We start from the raw sequence: 18,180 nt of genomic DNA, 5'->3' as shown, positions 1-18,180 counted from the left end.
GTTTTTTTCTTTTTAAAATTGATTTTTTTCCTTCTCACCGTGACTAAGTACTTGGTCATAGGGGGATTATCTGATTGTTCATGTTCTTGGGACTATAGATATTTTTAAGAAACCTTGATGATTCAGGTCACAAAAGGACACGATGACATCAAAAACCTTACCCCTCTTAAGAATAGTGAAGATTTTATCTTTTTTACCAAGAAAGACACTGACAATAGCTCTGAAAGGCGCCATCATTGGGATCATTTCTGTGAGATGCCTGCATGATGACCGTACTTCCTGTCCAGGCACTGCCATTGTTTGAGATCTGCAGGTCAACCGGTTATACAGAAACTGTTGATAAGAATATTGAGATAATGACAAATTATATAAAATGCATGAAACCTTGGGACCCTACAGTAGGTCTATTTAGTGGCTGTTATGCTGAATGATGCATTTTGCTAGCATGCTTTGGTTCCAGGTGCCCCCTTAAAGGGACAGCAGTGGTACCGTGTTAACTCCAGGTAGACGGCAGACTGTCTGTCTCCCTGCAGAGAACATCTCTTTTCAGACAGTGTCTAAAATATGTGGTACAGGCAGACTGTGCTCTTGTTTGTGCTGTTATTGGAACGTCAGTCAGCTGTGGGGAAAGATAAAGTACTTATGAAGAGCAGACATGAAAAATGAGTGTTAAAAACAATGACCACTGCAGAGATTATCTGTGCTTTTCATGCCATTTTTTTTTTTTTTTTTTTTTTACATTATTTCCTGGTGACCTGCACTGTTGCTTCCCTTGACCAATGCACAGTGTCTTACACATTAAGCAATTTGCAGTTAGGATTTTGGAGTACTCCATGGGAGCAGCATGGCTGAAAACCCTCTCCATAGATAAACTCACAAAATCTTGATAGCATACATTTTGTACTAGAATGAAGGAGCACAGCATGTTGAAACAGAATTTAGACTTTATCATATGATAAAGAATTTTCCATCTTGAGGCAGTGTGTAGTGTACTTCTCACTGAACTGAAAATGATGTGAATGAAATGGTGTTGCCTTCACAGGTACCGGATCTCGACCCAACTTAGCACTTTTGTAAGATGCTTGATTGATGTCCTAGAAAACTGAGTACATGAAGGATGAGCTTCTGAGAATTTACAGTAAATCCAGCTCTCTGGCTTTAAAATTAGATTGGACTCCTTTCTAATGACTGTTTATTACAAATTAAATTCCAGTATGGCTTCAGCGCATTTCTTGTTTGTTGCCAAACAAGAAATGCATAAAAAATGTACAGAAAAAAAAACAGAATGCAATCATTTGGAAATAATTTAAAGCCTTCATTTCATTTAATACAAAATAGTCCAAAAACATCAAATTGAATGTTGAACCTAAGAAATCATACTACATATCTCATGAAAAGAGGAATGTTACTGGGTATATGTTTTTGGACCATACTGGGGCTGTATTGGTGTATTTGGTAAATGCTGCTGCTGGGGATATGACCGAGGTTCGATTTTATTTTGCTGAAGACGAAGCTGACATTAACAGAAAGTGTTCAAGGGTGAGAAAAGGGGAGGACAGAATAGGAGGTAATGGGGGTTGAGGGTAACAAAGGCCTCTTTCCTCAAAGCTGCTAACTGTATTCAGGCTCTGCATAGCTGAGCATCACCATGACGACAGCTAGAGGGGAACTGAGAAGGAGCACTCTGAAACTGTGGAAGAGAAATCACCAACAAGCCCACAGACAAAAAATAAAATAAAATACAGTCCAAACGAAATGAATTAATTTCAAATGCAGTGGATCAAAGGGGCTGAACATGAAATTTGAGATTTTACAGCAAATCGTGATCCTTTTGTTGGATATGGACTTTTTTTTTTTAAACGGATTTCAAATTTTTGATGAGTAATGAAAAACTGAGTGCTCTTACCAGTGTGCTGGCCCTGTTAGGGCTCTAACATTCTGCTCCAGTGAAATTTTAACTGGTCTTCATCTACAGCCTGTAATTATGGTTTTGACAGACTGACCTTCTGGTGTGTGTGTGTGTGTGTGTGTGTGTGTGTGTGTGTGTGTGTGTGTGTGTGTGTGTGTGTGCGCGCGTGCGTGCGTGCGTGTCTGCCTGTCTGTCTGCCTGCCTGCCTGCCTGTTTAACAGAGAGCATTAGCCAGCTTCTTTCTCTCTGATGGAGAGACCACACTACCTTTTGTAAGGACAATTAGAGCTAGATTGAAGAATTGAGTTAACATTAGGTTAGCCAATTTGTTATCTGTGAGTGGGCTTAGTTCTGAAACATTAACAGCAAAATACTCCTCCTGATTTTGGTTGTGGTCTTGGGCCCCTTTAGGTCCCTTTTACACCTTGTTCTACTGGTTCTCATGTTTGCGTTTTTCTCTATTTTCTCTATTGTGTAAGCCCTGCACCTTGTCCTTTTTTGTCCCGCTGTTTCTTCAGTACCGCTTGTCCATCTTTTCTTTTCTTTTCTTCGCTATGGTCCAACATGATCTTACTCTGCCTGTTGGTATTTAAGGAATTTTAATAGTCAGTAGTCAGTGTTGCATTTTCTGTAGGTTCTCAGTCCTCCAGGTCATAGTAATCTAAAAGCCCATTTCCATTTCTGCCTTCTGGGCTGGACTTGGTTTTAGAGTTTTTGGGGGTAGTGTGTATGCTGCTTAGCTTGCTGAATTCTGTGGTTTTCTCTCGTGACCTCCCCAAACGGACCAGGAGTGACATGTTTAGCTGCATGTTCACCTTAAATTGCTGGCTGTTTGAGTGGTGTCCAAAAAAGACTTTGAATGGTGCAGCCCTCAATTAATCAATCTAAGGAGACTGAGAAACCTCTAAATTAAATGTCAGGAGAGCTTTCTAATATCTGCAAACAACAGAAGTTGCTATTGGTTATGAAAGAACTGCAAAAGGTAAATGAGGAAAAGGACAAAAAAATTGCTCTACTTGAGTGGCAGAGCAAGAGCAATATATCGACTCTTTGGAGCAACAAATTGTAAATTTCTTCAGTGGCAAGGGAATTACTATTAATAGTAAAGATGTTAAGGCTTGCCATTCTCTGCCTTGAAAAAATAATAATGGAAAACCATCTCTAATCATACGCTTTGTGAATAGAAAATCAATGGATGTGGGGCTAAAACCCTTTGAGTATACGGACAGACCCTGGGGCTTGGAAAACGATATAGACCCTGAAAATAATTTTTATACCCATAAACATGATCAAATGAGCAGTTTAATCAAAATATAATAATGGATAATGTAATATCAATCATACATTTTAATAGTAGAAACCTCAATTGAAATCATTTAAAAATCCTAGGCTATCTAGCACAGCTTTCAAAGAAATTCACTCTCATTGCAGTTTCAGAGATTGGTTAGATGGGGATCAAAAAAATTTGTAAAGCTTGATGGCTATGACACATTTTGCATCAAGAGAAATAAAAAAAAAAAGGGGGGTTGACTTGTATACTGACAATAATTAAAAAAGTAGAATCGTCAGTGAACTGTCACTAGCAGAGGATAATACAATGGAGTGCATAACTATTGAAACAGAAGCTGAAAAGTCAAAGAATCTGCAAATCAGCTGCATTTATAGGAGCCCTGGATCATGTATAAAAATGTTCACAGAGGAAATGCTGAAGATGTATAATCCTGTTAACAACAAGAAAATGACATTCATTTGTGGTGATTTCAATATAGATTTGTTTAACCTAACTGTGACAAAAAAGAAAACATGGCTAACAAGGGGGATGCTGAACGTATGTAAGAAAAAGAATCTGTTGTATATTTTTTTTAAGAACAGAACACAAAATAAGAATAAATTGATAAGAATTATAAGATCAGAAAAAGAAATTACTACAGTAAACTTTTAGATGAAAATAAAAATAATATTTAAAAAAACACATGGACAATACTAAATAATATTGTAAATTAAGGAACTAAAGGATTGGAATATGCAAATAATTTCCACATACAAAATACAATGATCAGTGACATAAAACAAATTGCAAATAGTTTTAATGATTTTTTCTCTATGTTGGTCCTGGCTTGGCTGAAGAAATTGTCAAGGCAGGATACGCCGGTGATAAGGAAGTGGACACAAAAGCAGGACACGGAGGAAGACAAAACTGTGGTAAACTAAAAGCGAGCCATTTATTGTAGCTGATGAAAAACAGAACATACAACAAGGCAAAATCAACAGTGGCGAGAACTAAAACTAAACTTTAACTGGGCAAGACTAGACTATAGCAACCATGAATTAACTATGCCAAAACTGTGACAACAATGATACCTGACCTGAACATGATAGTGAGCAGGAGCGTGATAGAAACTGTAAGGAAAAACCAAAACTTAAGACATGAACGTGCCCTGAACACAATCATGTGAAAAATGCTAGAAACACTGACATGACATAGGGGAAGTTCAACGGATGACCTGAGGATGACCAAATGGAAACACGCAGAGTAAATACACACAAGGAGTGATCAGGAGAACTGGAAACACATGAGGGAACAGCTGACTAGAAAGAACATAATGAAGCCATGGTGAAAATGAAACTAAAACAATGAACATGGAACCCCTTCAAAGTAAAACTGGAACCATAATAAGACACAGACATGACATGAGCTAGACAACATGAAACACAAGACAGGCAATGACGTGGACTTAACATGGTGGTCTGACGAGGAGCATGAACACTGCTCAGACACACATACAGAGGGAAAAGGGAAACTGAAAATCAGGCAAGGACTTAACTAAGCACCTGAAGGGTGAGGGACACTTAACACAGGGGTGAAAACACAAGGGGAACCTCATCAACAAAAGAACTAACATGGAAACCTAGAATGCAGTTTGGACAACTAAATGACAGTGAAACATAAACAAAGAATATCAAAATACCAGAAAACTCAAAAGACTGTGTCATGAGACCCAGGACCCTGAAAGAAATTGTAAAAACTGCACAACCTAAAACTAAAAATATTAATGTAGCAAACTCAGTGTTTATGATGGGAGTAGATGAAGAGGAAAATATTGTTGTAGTTACATCCTTTAACTCCAAAGAATCTACCTACTGTAATGGCATTGATATGGATTTAATTTAAAATATTATTGGATGTGTTGTGAAACCATTTACCTAGATGTGGAATCTGTCATTACAAAATGGTTTAGTCCCTGACAAGATGAAAATTGCAAAGGTAGTTCCAATATATAACACTGGAGATAAACATCTTCCCACAAACTATCTGCCCATCTCTTTACTTTACTGCAGTTCTCTAAGATACAGGAAAAAAATTGTTATAAAAGATTGTATGACTTTATCACAAAAAACAATGTACTATATGGACATCAGTATGGATTTAGGCCCAAAAAGAACAACCACACATGGATGTCAAAGTTTTTTTAGATTAAAAAAAAAAAGCATTAAATACAATCAAGCACAACCTTTTACTTAACAAACTATACACATATGGGGTCAGAGGGGTGGAGTTATTACTGGTTAACAGTTACCTTGAAAACCAGAAACAATTTATCAAAATAAATGCCATGAAGTCACAATTGAAACCTGTTGTTTGTGGGGTTCCCCAAGGATCCGTTTTGGGACCAGTGTTTTTCATATTGTACATTAATGACATGCGGTATGTGCAATTTCAAGTCTTTGAAAATAATATTATTTGCAGACGATACTGTGCTGTGGAAGTAACTTGGAATAACTTCTGAATGAACCAGAAAATGAATTAAATAAATAGCAAAATAGCAAATTCTCTGTATTGTTCTATTATACTCCCTTACATGATATATTGTGTGGAAGTGTGGGGAAACATGTAGACACACCTATCCATTATACATTCTGCAAAAAAAAAAAGCAATAAGGATCATAAATAAAACCACTTCAGGAGAATCCACTTTTTATTAAATTTATCCATCCATTCATGCATCTTCTTCCACTTATCCAGGGCCGGGTCACTGGGGCAGCAGCCTAAGCAGAGAAGCCCAGACCTCCCTCTCCTCAGCCAGCTCCTCCAGCTTGTCAGGGTGAACACCAAGACGATCCCAGGCAAGCTGAGAAATATAATCTCTCTCTAGCATGTCCTGGCTCTGCCCCGGGGCCTCCTCCCGATGGGACATGCCCGGAACACCTCAACCAGGAGGTGCCCAACAGGCATCCCCAAACCACCTCAACTGGTTCCTTTCGATGTGGAGGAGCAGCGGCTCTACTCTGAGCCCCTCCCAGATGGTGGAACTTTTCACCCTATCTCTAAGGGAGAGATAAGCCATCCTTCTGACGAAGCTCATTTCTGCCGCTTGAATCCGCGATCTCGTTCTTTCGGTCACTACCCACAGCTCGTGACCATAGGTGAGGGTAGAGACGTAGTTTGACCAGTAAATTGAGAGCTTCGCTTTTACACTCAGCTCTCTCTTCACCATGATGGACCGGTACAGCATCCGCATCACTGCAGCGGCAAACCAGTCCGTCTGTCGATCTGATGCTCCCTTCTCCCATCACTAGTGAACAAGACCCCAAGATACTTAAACCCCTCCACTCGTCCCTGACCATGTGTGAGCACTCCACCCTTTTCCAGCTGAGGACCATGGCCTCAGATTTGGAGGTGCTGATTCTCATTTCCACTGCTTCACACTCGGCTCCGAACCATTCCAGTGCAAGCTGGAGGCCATCACCCGATGAATCTAACATAACCACGTCATCTGCGAAAAGCAGAGATGAGATTCTGAGACTACCCAAGAGAAAGCCTTCCGCCACATGGCCATGCCTAGAAATTCTGTCCATAAAGATTACGAACAGAATCTGTGACAAAGGGCAGCCCTGGTGGAGTCTATTACCCGCTGAAAATGAGTCTGACTTCTTGCCGGCTATGCAGGCCAAGCTCATGTGACGGTTGTATATGGATCAAATGGCCTGTAGCAATGGGCTGGACACCCCATACTCCCTATGCACCTCCGACAGGACATGGTTGAATGCCTTCTCCAAGGCCACAAGACACATATAGACTGGTTGGGCAAACTGCCATGCACCCTCAAGTATCCTTGAGAGGATAAAGACCTGGCCCAGTGTTTCACGACCAGGACGAAAACCACATTGTTCCTCCTGTATCTGAGGTTCAAATAATGGATGGACCCTCCTTTCCAGCACCCTGGTATAGACTTTCCCAGGGAGGCTGAGGAGTTAATATTCTTAAATTTAAGGATTTGGTTGACGTCAGAACTGCAAATAAATCTTTACCCCACAAGACACAGGCATTCTCACACTCAAACTCACTCTCTCTCTCTGTTTCTCACACACACTATAGGAAGATTGTTGATTTATATATCTGTGTATTTTCTCATTTTTTGCGTTCCAGGTGCAATATGTTTGTTTTGCTTTGTTTTTGTGTTTTTTGTCTCTTACAGATGCAGGAGTTGGTGATACATTGTGTATTTCTGTTTGTTTCTATCACCCCATTTCCACCCACCTGCTCTTTTTTTTCTCTTGTCTGTCTTACCTTAGACATCATCATGTAATATGATGTCTAAGCAAGCAAGTTATTTCAGATATGACATATAATGTCATATCTGAAATAACACAAAAGAAATTAATAAGTCAATAGATAAAAGATTGACATATACAAGATGAGCCTGTAGAAACTTTACATAGCAGTTGTTGCAAAGCACAATGTGTTCGGCACCACCTTGCATTCAGATCACAATTCTGATTGCAAAAGTTTCCAGAAAGGACAAGATTACAAAAAAGGGACATCTCTTCCTGTGAGAGAAAGGTTTTCTTTAAAACCATTGCAAAGTGCTTGCCCATAGAGTGTTGTATAGTTGTTGCTGTTCTTTCAGACTCCCATGTCCTTCAACACGAAATAAAATCTATGTGGTTGATCTGTGTGATCTTTTCAAAAAATCTTGTGTTCACAACAAACACCACAGAGGAAATGCTCCAAAACCATCTGCCATTCGGGATCTTTTGATCCTATCATCAGTTTCTAATGCTGGCAATAAACAGAGTTTGCTTCCATACACACTAATATCCTGCTGTAAAACCAGGTCCTGCTTTCATAATAAAGAAATTAAAAACAAAACCAAAAAAAACAGTTTATCTGACTAATGATATTAAATCTAACTTTTTTTTCATCGCGTTAGTCATGATTTCATCGTTTAGATATTCATGTAATGACCACAGCAGGGTGATGAGATACAGCTATAAAAAATTAAGACAAAAGGAGTTAATTAAATGCAGTGCTCAAGAGTCAAATAAGTACGTACAAAAAACAGGAAGAAATAACAATAACTGAAAACAGGGAAACAGACACAAAAAAAGATGGGGGTGGGACCAAGACTTAAACAATGAGTGTAGATAGATAAGAAATGTAGGGCTATACTCATATGCACATTGTGGAGGAGAATTAAGGAACATGTTGACACCAGGAGGACAGGGTGTGTGGACTAAGACCATCTTTTTCTAACTTCAGCCAAGTAGTTTCTATGCCATGATGTGTTAGATGTAACTTCTTGCTGCCAACTGGCCAGTCACTGGTGTTAATTGATGAATAATAATTACAGCAACTCCTTCACAAAAGTCTAACACATATTTGAAACCTGGCAACAACCGAAAGAGCTGTACACAAACCAACACCTTGGTCCAACAGTGAGGTGCAGACCCATCACTTTAGCAGCAGGTATACTGTACCATTGCCTTGATGTCATCCATTGTTGTGTTGTTTGTGTGGCATACAAATGATCTCATGGGGCTTTCAATCGATTTGCCGTAATAACCCCAAGCACAATGAGGTGGTACTCAAACCTGAACTCGATACAATGTAAAAATAGATTACCGAATCTCTCTCTGCAGGCATCATTCGTCCATCCTCCTCTCCTCTGGGTGCAGGGTTCTTTTCTGGTTGAGAAGGACGAATCCCTTCATCCGTGCATTATTTTCAGAGTGTCATTAAACATACATCCTTTGTATAAGCTGCAAATTTTTCAACTATTTCACAGGCTTAGTCAAAACCTCTGCAACCACATCTGCTGTTGGACAATATTCAATGACTACCTTTCTGTCACTGACAGCAGAGCTTATATAATGATATCTGATGTTGACATGTTTACATGTCTGACAACAACTTCTTTGACAAAGCAACTGCATTTTGCTTGTCTTCAAAGATCTTTACAGGAGTATATTGACCCCCGCTGTACATCTCAGTCAGTAACTGTGGAAGATATAAACTTTCTCGTGTATTGGCAGCCAATGCCATATACTCTGCTTCATATGTAGATAAAGCTACGGTTGGCTGCTTTTCAAACGTCCATGAAATGATAGGACCACTTTCAGTCAGACTAAAACAGTATCCTGTTGTGCTTCGGCTGTCATTTAGGTCTGTGGCCAGATCAGCATCACTATATGCACGTTTTTCTTCCCTTTTCTTATAACACAACTCTTGTTTCATATTTCCGTTTAAGTACCTTGGTCCTGATAGGTATTGTGATAGTTTCCTGACAACCCAACTGAAATCAGGTCTTGTACATGTCATTGCATAAATCAAGCTGCCTATCATCTCCCAATATTTCTTTGGGTTAGCAGGTTCTCAATCACCATCACAGTTTGGTATTTGTTCACATGGAGTTGATCTGCCCTTGCAGTCAGACATTTCAAACCTCTCCAGTATCTTGGTTCATTCTCACTTCTCGTTCTCTGTCTAAAGTCAATGGCTAGGAAATGTTTAAGTCTTCCAAAGCCTTTCATCTTAAAATTTGCCCTGTAGCGGTGGTCAGCGTGTATTGCTGTATCATCCCCACAAGTCACTTTGCACTCATAGTCCTTCAGGTACTGTGGGCTTTTTCGGTCTCTCTGGGGATGGCGTATGCTTTGACAGTTTTCTTCCTGTTCTGCCAGAATGTCACATACCGGTGTCTCAATTTGAAGCCCTTGTATCTTCCCTGGATTTTCATCAACCTGATCAGTCTTTACCATGGGAGATTCTGATCTCTTCCCATGTGTATCGACATCACATGTTTCCAGATCTATCTAGGTTTGTCATTCAACTACATCTCTTGTAACAAACTTCACTAGTCTGTGTTTAAGGAGTTTGCATGCATAGCAAACTCATCATCAACTCATCAAATTGTTGACTTCAGTGTCAATTGTTTGTTTTTGCACTATTCTTTTTTCATCTTCCAGCATTGGAAGGTGAGATTTCTGTTCCATTTGTCTGCCGTTGTCGCAGGATCTGGAGGGTCACCCAGGCAGCCTTTTTACGGATAAAGGAACAAAATAAGCACCTCGCTGACCTTTGTTGTACCTCTGTGCCCTGCTATTACCCTGGCCACAAGGTCTGGCTGTCCACAAAGCTCATTCCTCTCAAGTCAGAACCTAAAAAACTCATCCCCAGCTATATCAGTCTTTTTGAATTCGAGTCTCTAGTCCATCTTGTTTCTGTCCAGTTAAAATTGCCCTGTAACATGAAGCTCCACAACATGTTTCATGTCTCCCAAGTCAAATCTACTTTCTCCAGCCCTCTGTGCCCACCTTTCTTTACAATATGCGTCCTCGGAACCAGGAAGTCCATGAAGTGGGAGTTCCCATGAAGAAATGTGTTGCTTCTGGATGTTTTGCAGTATGGCTAAAAGCTAAAGCAACAACACCAGAAGGTGTTTATTCATTTCAGATTGCATTGTTCTATTTAACTTGGAGCAACCTACCCGCGTCTGTGATGTGAAAAACTGTCATATTTTCACTGTAATGTGGAGACACTCACTCCATCATGTTCTGAATCGTTGTATTGTAGGTGGGCCCTTTATATTCGTTTTAGACCCCGCCCACAGTTTCTAAATATCCAGCCAGCATAAGCAACATTAGCATCCACTATTCCTTAGTCTTTGTACTGCAACCCTATTTTGCATCTCATAGTTTTGTTTGCCTGTGTTTTGACTCTGTTATGGAAAGGACTGGGACTGTTGTCTTCAGAGAGAGGAGGTGAAGCTGAGATGTCCCGATGCAGAGCGGTACAGGAACAACTTTGTGATGTAGGTGCTGCATGGGGGAGGGAGGGTGAGGCCTCTGCAGCACTCAGGGGTCCGCTTAGTATTCAGCAAAACACTCATTAGACATGCAAAGCTGCAGAGTTGGCGCTTGAAGCCTGAATGAGTTGCCTTTGTCCTGTAATTGGAGATGGTTCTGTGGGAGCCACAAAGAGAGCAGGGCCTCCTCACCCTCCTCACCCGTTCCACTTTTCTCTGATCCATCCTGTCCTTCCTCCTCACTTTGTTGTGTAACTTGTGGCACAAAGATTCAGTTTCCAGGAAATGATCCAAGTAAAATCTCAAAAGTAGAGAAGCAACCAAGCATCACAGGTCAAGTCTGTGATATTTAAAGTAACTCTGACGTTCTCACCTGTTAACCTGCAGATGGCAGACACCACATCTTTTTAACAGCACAAATGAGCATTCATTTTGAACAAAATTCATTCATTCTGATATTAATTCCTATGCAATGTACACGTATGGACAAATGCTGCTAAGTGGAAGTGATATTTGTATTGTTATATTTGATAAGATCACCTTTGTCTGAGGATCAAAGCATGAAACTGAAAATATTTTACATATTAATTTCATTAAAAATGTGTCAAATTCTTGAAAACAGTGTGGTTATATACTTAAACTCTGAACTTCTTTATTTGAAGTTCATAGTTTTTGCCGACAGCAATAAGAGGCTTCAGAGCATATAAGACCACTCTGCTTTATGGATTATTTTTGTGGGTACAAAACCAGAACAAAACACACACCAGAAGGTTTTTGCTGGGCCACAAGCCCATCTATTCCTAGTGCCAAGAAGATCTTTACTAAATCAAACGTAAATCATCAAGATTTCCACACGGAACTGGTTGGGGCCTAGGTTAACTGGTCAACATGGTTCCAGTGGAAAGTGTGCTACTGCTGGGCAAAGAAAAAAGTTTGGAGGCAGTGAGAGAGAAGGAAAGGCAGTGTGTGTAGTGTGGAGGTGGAGTAGTGTAGGGACTTTGAAAGTAGAAACTATGAGTGGTAAAGAGAGACAGCTGGTTGATGGAGAGAAAGAAGGTAGGAATATTGTGCAAGAGACAAGATGTAATGAAAGCAGGGCCAGGAGTATTGAATGTTGATTCAAATTATTCTATCATGGTGTAGATAGGAAAAAAATAGATTAGGGGTCATGTTTAAGAAGAGGATGTGAACAGTATTGTGGAGGTAAAGCAAGTGTCAGACAGGATCATGAGTTTGAAGCTGAAAATTGAATATGTGATGAAATGTGGTCAGTGTGTATGCCCCACAGGTTGGATATCCATCAGAAGAGAGAGAGAGGAATTCTGGGGAAACTCGAACCAAGCTCTCACTACAATAGAGACTTGATACTGGGCCCAATCCGCAGGTTAGTTTCTAGTTTACCTTTATTTGCACCTGGCCAAATTTTGATTGCACATCCAGTCTCCTTCATTGCAGCTACACTATTGTTTTTTCCAGTCTTCTTCTTATGTGCTATTGCATCTGCTTTACCAACCACTGGCATTAGATCAAAACTACAACACTATACAAATTTATTATCCATCCAGATACATGGAAAGGCCTTAAGATTTATGTATAGTAATATGTTCCCATCCCATTTTGGTCCAGACACGTGGATCTCAAAGACTGTTTTATGCAGACAGTCTTTGACATCCACACATTTCTCCCAAACAGCATTCACAAATGGCATGTTTTCAAAACTCCAACAAGTAGTCAGTGGCCAGTGTATTTGCTGATCTGAGTATCTGCTAATGCTTTCGTTCTTTTGGGTCAATGGATGAAAAAAGTTGCAAAAGCAGATAATTTTGCAAAAAACACTTTCAGATCAGTTTCTTGCCGAACATCCGTGCTACAGGATTAGGTTTAACTGGGGTCTATATAGCAGTGTATATAACAATGGTGGCACAGTGATTAACGCTGTTGTCTCACAGGACGAAGGTCTTCAGTTTGACCCCACCATCTGGCCAGGGCCTTTCTGTGTGCAGTTTGCGTGGGTTCTCTCCAGCTACTCTGATTTGAGGGTTATGAGTTGTTTGCACCTTGCAGTGAACCTTCTGTATTTACTTTCATGCAGTCTTCTCTTTATGGTAGATTTGGATATGGATACACATACTCCCTGGGGAGTGTTGTTCACTTGGATGGCTGTTGTGAAGGGGTTTCTCTTCACTGTGAAAATGATTCTGCGATCATCCACCTCTGTTGTTTTCCATGGTCGTCCAGGTCTTTTTGTGTTACTGAGTTCACCAGTGCTTTCTTTGTTTCTCAGGATGTACCAAACTGTAGTTTTTGCCACTTGTAATATTGTAGCAATAGGTAGGTTAGGTTATAACAAAGTTAAAATGGCTAAAAAGCAAGGCCCACTTTGCTTGCAGCGCTCTGTTAGTATGATAATGTACTATGAGACCTTTAAGATTTGATGGTGCCCATTCAAGATTTTATTTGTGCAGAAAAGTTATTTAAATTTAATTCTGGATTTAACAAGGCACCAATGAAAAGATGTCATTATAGGGGATATGTCTCTTTTTCTAGTCACAGTTAGGTTTGCGGGTTCCCTTCCTTCACCTTAGTCTTTCTATGGCGTTAATAACCTTGTTTTGAATCTTCATCTTCATAATAACGGTACATCTTCAGTTTATTCTCTTTGCCTCAGGAGTCTGCACTTGTGGTTCTTGACACAGTGAAATGATCTAAGGTATGATTGACCTTCACCAAACATTAAACAGCTTTAATCCTGCCCTAAGTCTTTATCTGCTTGAGCCTGTTTCTGTCAAACAGAGACAGTCTGACATCAGATTGCATCACTGGTAGTTTCTGAAGCTGTGAGCACTTTAAAAACATAGAGCACAACTGTCACTTACATTTTTAGAATTGCAACTAAGCTCATGATCTAAGACTAAGATAAATATTATACTAATATAGGTCTAAAGTATTATTAGTAAAACTTAAATGCTCCATCTTCATAATGTGTTTTATGAAAAAAGGTTAAAATATTTTGCACAGGCCACAAGTTTCCCCAATGTTAACGAGAACTTGCAGAAAATCTTCAGACCAAGACATTAAAAAAAATTTCAGATTACTTCTTATTTGTCAGCCAATTTAAAAATTGGAAGAAAAAATTGGACTTTATGGATCATTTTGCAAACGTTTTAATACTTTGAGCAGTGCGGAGCTCTATGCCCTATAATAAACAGACTCTCTGGGCCCTCGTTCTTTCTTAATCCATATCTCTTATGTTTTAATTGTTTTTCAACAAATAATTGAGCCATGTACATTACAATCTAAATAACTAACAAATACTAGAAGCAGAGTAAAGGGAGAAAATAAACAAGAAAACATGAAGACATTTAGTACACAAACAGAAACCTAAATACAAGGTAACAAAAGAAGCTAATTACTCAAATACAGAAACACAGGAATACTAAGAAATATTTCTGATATAGGCCACATACGCTGATAAAAGCTTTCAATATCCCAGGTGAGAGCACCCACCCTGCAGGTGGCAGGTAGAATGGGAGCTGGGAAGGATTGTTCATTATCTGAGGAATACTGGTGGGAAAGTGCTTCTGGCTTGGTATTCTGAGAGCCTGGGTGGTAGGAGAGAGAGAGATTAACTTGGATGAAAGACAGAGACCAGCGAGCTTGCTGGAAATTAAGTCCTTTAGCATTTCGGAGATATAGGCGATCGTGGCTCAGGAGTTGGGAGTTCGTCTTGTAATCGGAAGGTTGCCGGTTCGAGCCCTGGCTCCAACAGTCTCGGTCGTTGTTTCCTTGGGCAAGACGCTTCACCTGTTGCCTACTGGTGGTGGTCGGAGGGCCCGGTGGCACCAGTGTCCGGCAGCCTCGCCTCTGTCAGTGCGCCCCAGGGTAGCTGTGGCTACAATGTAGCTTGCCACCACCAGTGTGTGAATGGGTGGATGACTGAGTGTGTTAAGCGCTTTGGGATCCTTAGGGACTAGTAAAGCGCTATACAAATACAGGCCATTTACCATAAGTTTGATCTTTTTAATCTGTCCATATGAGAAACGGCTGTATGGCTCCCTCCAGCCAGGGATGCCATCATTCCAGGGTTAATTTATAATTTCCAGAAGCTCTCTATCCCCCACGTTATAGTTTTTCTTGATGGGGGTGAGGTGACATAAATAGAGCTGGCGTTTACCTTGAGGTTCGTATCTGTGGGATAGCACTGCCCCTACTGCTACGTCTGATGCATCGACGTCCACGATGAACTGCTTATTAGAACCTGGGTGAATTAGAATGGGGGCAGAGGCAAATAGCTGCTTTCATTTAGTGAAGACAGTGTGGGCCTCCCAGGGCCAGGTGAGTGGTATCTTAGAGGAGGTGAGACGAGTGAAGGGAGCAGCAACTTGACTGTAGTTTCTGATGAAGTGTCTGTAAAAGTTAGCGAACCCAAGGAAGCAGGGAGTTCCCTTCATGGCTTAGGAACGGGCCATCCCTGCACTGCTTTGACCTTTGCTGGATCTGTCTTCACCTGTCCACCCCATGTTAGAGGACACCTAAATGATTGTCTCACATGATTTCAAGTTCAGCTGATGATTGGCTGTTTGTGGGCAATAGTTAAACAACTCACATGTCTTAACGAAAAGGACATCCCATAGAGTTTCACTCTGTGTTTCTGTCTTGCGCTTTGGTTTACTGTGTTGTTAATGTACCACAGGACATAGTTTGATGTTTTTCTGAGCTTTTATAAACTGCACAAATTAAAATCGAATGGGGCAAAAACACCTGAGCTACTGACTCATAAAATCTAGTTTGATCTTTAAAAGAAGGACATGATAAATGAAATCTGCTAAATTGAATTATGAATCACAGGGCTGGAAATTATTTTAATTGTTTGTAACTGTAAATTTGTTTGCTTTGCCTTTTCCTTTGAGGGGCAGATCCAGATCAGAGTTTGTCAGGATTTGAACCTGAAGAGAAACAGTTAACAGAGACAGCGTGTCAATTCTCTGGATGACTGGACTCCAACAAACCCTAAAACACAGCAACAAAAGACCACAATCTGCCTCTCCAACCACCCTCCTCTTCACCCCATCGCAGAAAAAAAAGGATCCCATTATGTAACCCACCAACCATCTCACTCATTAACTGGTTCCCAGTTAAAAGAGTGAAGGGGATGGGAAGGATCACGTGGTGCAGGGGCTTGTTTACCAAAACAAGGGTTGAACGAGGGAGAAACAGACTGTGAAGAAAAAAAGTAAGAAAGGGAGTTAAAAAAGAAGAGGCGAAGCAGCTTTTCCCACCAACTCATTCACAACTCAAATGCTTTCAGTCGCTGTGCTGCTGACCGCCGTCACCATGGAAACGATTGCTCAAGCAAAAGCAGCAAGGGGTGGGAGGGTGAAGGAATGGGAGTGGGAGCAGAAACAGTTTCACATCTGTCCATCTGTTTGTCCACTTCATGAAAACTACACGATTAAAACTCTAAAGACACCTGAACGTCCTTTCTGTGCACCACAGTGTAGCCCCGGGGTGGGCAATCTCAGTCCACGAGGGCCGGTGTCCCTGCAGGTTTTAGATCTCACCCTGGGTCAACACACCTGAATCACATGATTAGTTTGTTACCAGGCCTCTGGAGAACTTCAGGACATGTTGAGGAGCTAATTTAGCCATTTAAATCAGCTGTGTTGGTTCGAGGACACATCTAAAACCTGCAGGGACACCGGCCCTCGTGGACTGAGATTGCCCACCCCTGGTGTAGCTACTCTGTGGATGGAAAGGGGAAATGAAATGAAATTCATTTCTGTTTAATTTTCTGTAGTCTGTTTTATTCTGTTTGCTATTCATAGTCTCTCCTCTCTTGCCTCTCAACTGTGACAGACTTATTTTAGGATAAAGTTCATAGACTTTCTGAATGCTTTCTGTTTTATTTCAAATTTTTGTATGTTTGTTTGGCTTTAATCAGATATGAATGGTAATTATATGCATGCAGTTTTTATGTGACCATTAAAGTTAATTTAAATAGTATGTCTGCTGAGTGGAAAGCCCAAAAAGGATCTTGCTGTTACCATAATATCAAAATATTTCCCATGTGTGGGACTAATAAAGGTTTGCATCTTATTTTTAGTTCATTCAACTGAAGGACAGATGCATTTTTCAGTAGCCAGTCATCTGTTGTCCACCCATCCCTCACAGTTCGTAGAAATCCTCCAGATTTTAGTGAAATACGACTAATTTGTCTGTGATACAACTCTTTGTTACTCTCCTTGACATCTCGGAGGGGTGGTGGGATTACTGTTCTATATATTTAAAAAAAAGTTTAGTAATAACTCTGTATTTCTGCCTGTATTAGTCCTCACTATATATCATCCTCCTAGACTGAGACATGGCTTCTTGGAAGAATTGGTCAACTTTTTTTTTTTCAAACTTAGAATAGAATAGCCCTTTATTGTCACTGTACATGTACAACAATAGGTATGCTATAAAACTTCTTTTTTTTTTAAAGTGACATGGGACATCAATGTCGTAATTCGGACAGCTTGTGATCTAATGATAAATAATGTTTTGTGTTCTTTTACTAAAACTTAGAGACCAGCCGTTCCAAACAGATTCCAGTTTGTAATAATGTAGCTCTCCACTGGAGAAATCCTGCACTCCACCCGAGCTGCACTCACCCCAAGCTACTTAGGAGTTGCTTGGGAGGTAGAGAAGGAGGTACAGCAGGTCATCTACTAATTGGAAGGTCGATGGTTTGATCTCTGGCTGCTTCCAGTCTGCATGCAAAATGTTTGTGGACAAGATACTAACCACAAGTTGTTCTCTGATGTATTCATCAAAGTATGGATATGAGTGTTGTATAAAAAGAACTTGAATAGGAAAAGTGCTCGTGTGAATGAGGTGCTTTGAGTGCGCAGGGAGATTAGAAAACTGCTATGTTGGACTGTTTTCTCTCGGGTCCCCTCCACAATCACATCATTTTGTACTGCTGTGTACAAAATGATGTGAGTTTTTACAGATAATTAGGAGATTTTCTGGATCAAAAACAACGGCATCCATCCCACTTTGGATGGATGGAGCAGCTGTCATTTGTGGAAATCTGAAAAGCCCCCCCAAACCGGAATAATCATAATAATGCAGTCTTACATGCTTACATGCCTCTCTGCTGCTCTGTCTCCTTGAAGGAGGAAGTTCATTGTCACACTGATACTT

The 18,180-nt window shown here is 40.4% G+C and overlaps 1 long non-coding RNA gene across 1 annotated transcript; it reads left to right on the top strand.

The window, feature by feature from the left end:
* Window positions 1-11,906: 11,906 nt before the first annotated feature.
* On the top strand, window positions 11,907-17,851 carry LOC146369699 (uncharacterized). The gene is made up of 3 exons (XR_014797311.1): window positions 11,907-12,198; window positions 12,284-12,379; window positions 15,912-17,851. It is a non-coding gene; the product is annotated as an uncharacterized LOC146369699 (long non-coding RNA).
* Window positions 17,852-18,180: the final 329 nt, after the last annotated feature.

The sequence above is a fragment of the Perissodus microlepis genome, chromosome 17 (assembly GCF_051167445.1).
Source record: "Perissodus microlepis isolate ML-2025 ecotype Zambia chromosome 17, ASM5116744v1, whole genome shotgun sequence".
Taxonomy (NCBI): Eukaryota; Metazoa; Chordata; class Actinopteri; order Cichliformes; family Cichlidae; genus Perissodus; species Perissodus microlepis.
Note: the sequence above shows the minus strand (reverse complement) of the source record. Positions and strands in the feature narration are given on the sequence as shown.